Source organism: Dendroctonus ponderosae, unplaced genomic scaffold (assembly GCF_020466585.1).
Source record: "Dendroctonus ponderosae isolate FM_Combo_2020 unplaced genomic scaffold, Dpon_F_20191213v2 Dpon_F_20191213_1, whole genome shotgun sequence".
Classification (NCBI taxonomy): Eukaryota; Metazoa; Arthropoda; class Insecta; order Coleoptera; family Curculionidae; genus Dendroctonus; species Dendroctonus ponderosae.
In genome coordinates this window covers 41,020,441-41,024,710 of record NW_026017110.1, presented here as the reverse complement: position 1 = coordinate 41,024,710, position 4,270 = coordinate 41,020,441, and positions in this window count along the sequence as shown.

The following is a 4,270-nucleotide window of genomic DNA, read 5'->3' as shown; positions in this document are numbered from 1 at the left end:
CACCAAAAGGCAATATATTAAACGCCCAGTGCTCTGATGTTTTATACCATGAAATGAAAATAGCAATTAACCGTACGATTTGCATATATTTCAGGTCTTTTGAAATAGTAAATGGATAAAATTAGACAAAAGATACTAAACAATGATGTCGAAGTACAATGATATGAAATATATATCGCTATTGTCATGGCTCATAAAGAGTTAATGCTTTGTACGTATTTAGCAACGCGCGATACGGTATATTAACTGGTGTTGATTTTGCTCACTATTTTTTTACAATATTTTATAAATATTTTTGGGTTTCAGAACTATGTTGATAGTTGAGTTAGTAGATTTCAAGCCAAAATGGATTAGTATTGAGCAACAGCACGTCTCTAACAACAGAAACACTCAGAAGTTAATCTCCTTTGACTTCCAAATGTTAATTGATTCGGACACATTTATGTAGATAATTTGAGTGATTCCTTAAACGTGTTTTTATGTTATTTGCTTTCTTAAATCGAAACCCTGTAATGTTGTTGTTGTTGATTTGACAATTTTTTTTGTATAGAATGTTGAATTTCCTCATAATGGAAAGAAACGTATTCTATCTGAAAAAGACAGCTTTAAGTACACGCGGGCTTAGAGATTATTTGTCCAATTAACTTTCAGTCTGTCTTAGAATAGAAGAAGTCAAACATCAATTCGTAACGGAAATTTGAGACTAAAATAACTAAAATATACAGACAAGCAATTACATAGAATTTTTTGTTACACAGCCATTCTTGCAATTCAAGTGTTCTACATACTACATTTCCTACAGCGGATTTAGAGCAATTGTCTTGAGTGCAAAATACATAAAAATTATTTGTTAGTTCTGTAGGCTGTAGTTCATATTGCTGTTAATGCGTGTACTGTTTCTAGTAACACCCGAAACGACTTTTCTCTGCAAAATAATTGATTCAATTTATATAATATAAATTGGGGCGTATTTTTCAATAGTGCACGAAACCTAAGACAAATAATACCAAAAAGAAAATTTAGTAAAAAACACACGTTGATAGACGAACAAATTAACCTACGACGACTAAAATTAAACATAAATGCTAAAAAAATCCCCTACAATTGTTCGATTATATTAAAGTTCTTTCGTCGTTCACACCCCCAAAATCGAATTAGGAAATTGGCTATTTAGAAAGGCAATTTGTACTTATCGGCATATTTAATTTTCTAGAAGTCGGATGCCATTCGGGAACTTTCATTTCCATTGCGACTTGGTGTCGCTGATGAGTTTCTACGCAGATTAGCACGATAGGAAATTGAGGAATTGTGGTGTAGTAAAGGGAGGTTCAGGTCTGCATATTGCCGAAAGGCAATTAGTTGTCAAAATACACCAATAAACGGCTTAAATTAATTTGTGCGAATTGTATTTGAGAATAATTGTTAGCTTAAATAAATAGTAATAAATATAAGATAAATGCTGTGATAAAATGAACATTTGTTTGTGTAAAATAAATACAAATTAATTTTTATGTAAAACAGAACTACTTGTACTAGGCATTAAATATGACTCCTACAAAGTTTCAACAAATTTGAAAATGTATGAAAAATGGAGCGGTTCAGAAATATTAGATCATAGAAGTGATATTAAATCTAATACTGATAAAGTAAGTAATCTGGAACCTCCAATTAATTAAGTATTTATCTGTTGATGTTAACACAAGTTTAAATAGACAAGAGCATACCTGTTTGAAGTTTGAACTGCGTTTCTATAGGCAACGTTTAATTTAAAAATATGCTGCTGAAAAATCCTCAGAGCAACATAAATTTGAAAGCTCGCACATTTCGTAGTTTAAATCACTTTACGTTATGCACAGGGTGTTAAACAGATTACAAAATTTATGTTTAAGTTTCAACGGTTGTGTACAAGCCCAAAGTAGAGGAAGTGCTGACACAGATTGTGTATCATGTCGGTATAATTTTTAAATAGGCAAAGTTATTTTCAGTGTTATAACTACTAACGATATATCTTGTTACACAAGAAAAAGAAAATAATGTTTTTAAGAGTTATGTCAATTGAAAATAAAAAGGCAGAACCGACTAAGTCGGACACAAGAACTTAACTATATGTTAAAAGTAACAAAAAAATTGAGTAATCCGTATTTTCATAGTAATCTAATTGAATGGTACGGTACAACTGTATCGAGGATTATGCTTAGGAGTCCTTCACATATTGGGGACTCAACTCAACTGACAAAATTTTACATCTTTGACAATTGACCGGCAATTCGTTTAAATACTTTATCAACCTTACTTCAGTGACTTCATCTAAGTATTTTGGGAACTAAAACTGATCTGAAACTATACGAAACGTACCAAAAACATGTCTATCATTGATACAAGCTAATTTATAGTTTTGTAGGCTTCTAAGAACTGACAAGAAAAGCTGTTTACCATAGATTGGTTTATGTAGCATACATCTGCGTTTATTAGTATACAATTAGTAATAGAAAGTATTATAAATTAGCATTATTATTATTTACCGAAGTGGCATAGATAGACTTTTACTCTAATTTAAATCACATTAGTGTATTTAAAATTAGATGAATTCAGACTCAATGAAAATGATGGAAACGAGGACACACTGCGGTACATTCGAGTAGGTTTTTAACTTGATGAACATACTTATAATTTATGCATCATTTTATTGACTTTTTTTAACAATATGGATGGGTTATGTAAAACTATTTTCATTTTAATTTTCGTAAATGAGTATAATGAATTTGACTTAATTAAATTTCAATAGACCAATTCTCAAAAATGAAAAAAAATCAGGCTTAGTTAAAATCTGCGCATCAACTTTGAAATGGAGTTTTGACTTAAGTTAATCATAAATTCTATTTAAGTTAGAAAGTATAGTAATACCATGGTAATAATGCACATAATATCTGGTATAGCAACAATAAGAAATTTTACTACTAATCCGTTCCCTAAAACGGGATACCATATTTTCATGTTCATACCATGATTTGCCGATTTATTCCGTATGTCGGTTTTGCCTAAATCGGATATAGGATATAGCGGTTCCAACATTAGCTATTGCAGTCCGTAAAGTTGGATTTTCTCACTTTTTGTCAATATTCAGGATTTTCTAGAAGCCAGTTCAGAAATGATAATTTTTTGAATTTCTAAACCCATCAGCCCTCAGAAATAAAAATTTATTGTAAGAATTAAGGCAATTCCATTATTGCTGGTTGACACACAAGTAATCTCACTATTAGCAAAATTTGTCTGATTGTATGAAATGAATGTAGGCCTTACCCTCTGTTCTAAATGCTCTTTGACATTCTGGTTGGAATGTCGTAAAATTCCTTATTCACGTCATTAAAAAACCTTACGACGTACAACAAGACGCTGTAAAACTGCATGCGAAGGCCCGGTTTATGGAAGCAATTAACTTAACGGGATTGTCAGTTCTATATCCGTTTTTATTTATAGGGAGTATTAATGTATTATAAGGATTTTACTTCTTGTGTTTTCTCGTTTCCCATTACGAAAATTGCTCACAAATTAGTTTTCGAGATTATCAAACTTAATTGAGCACAAATTACTATTAATTTAAATAAATCATACAGCGGCAATGACAATTGTTTCGTATTTGGGTTTTTATATCTATTCATTGCGAGAATCTCTAAAAAATCTAATTTCTTCTAAAAATAACTTTGACTGCTGAAACTTTATTAAAGAGATAGATATGGAGACAATCTGTGATCAATAATATCCTTTGAGCTATTAGTATTGTATAGTAAATATCTAGGGTGTCTCACCGGAAACCGCCGCAATCGATATCTGGCAAACTGAAATAAGAAGAAATTTGAGAAATGGATAGTGTTCCGAAATCATTGGAGACAAGCGATCTAAAATAGTTGCAAGATGGCAATACTTCCGGTTATACCGGTACCGGTTATAGGTATCAACATCAATATATTACGACATTTTTGAATTCTAAATATGTTTTATGTATAATAGCCTATACCTAAGCCTAACCATTTTTAATATACAGGGTGATTCAAAATTGGGTTCATTCCTTTTAAGGGTTGATAGAGGCTCCATGGGGGAGTACGAGAAAAATATTGAAATTTTTTTTTCGAAAATTTCGAGAAGTTATTAACAGTTGAAGATCGAATTTCAACTTGGTTATTAAGCATTATTTTGAAATTGTTCCATGTTTAATTGGTAGCATATTGGAATACTTAAGCATTCAAAAAGAAAAATTACGATCTTTGCTTCA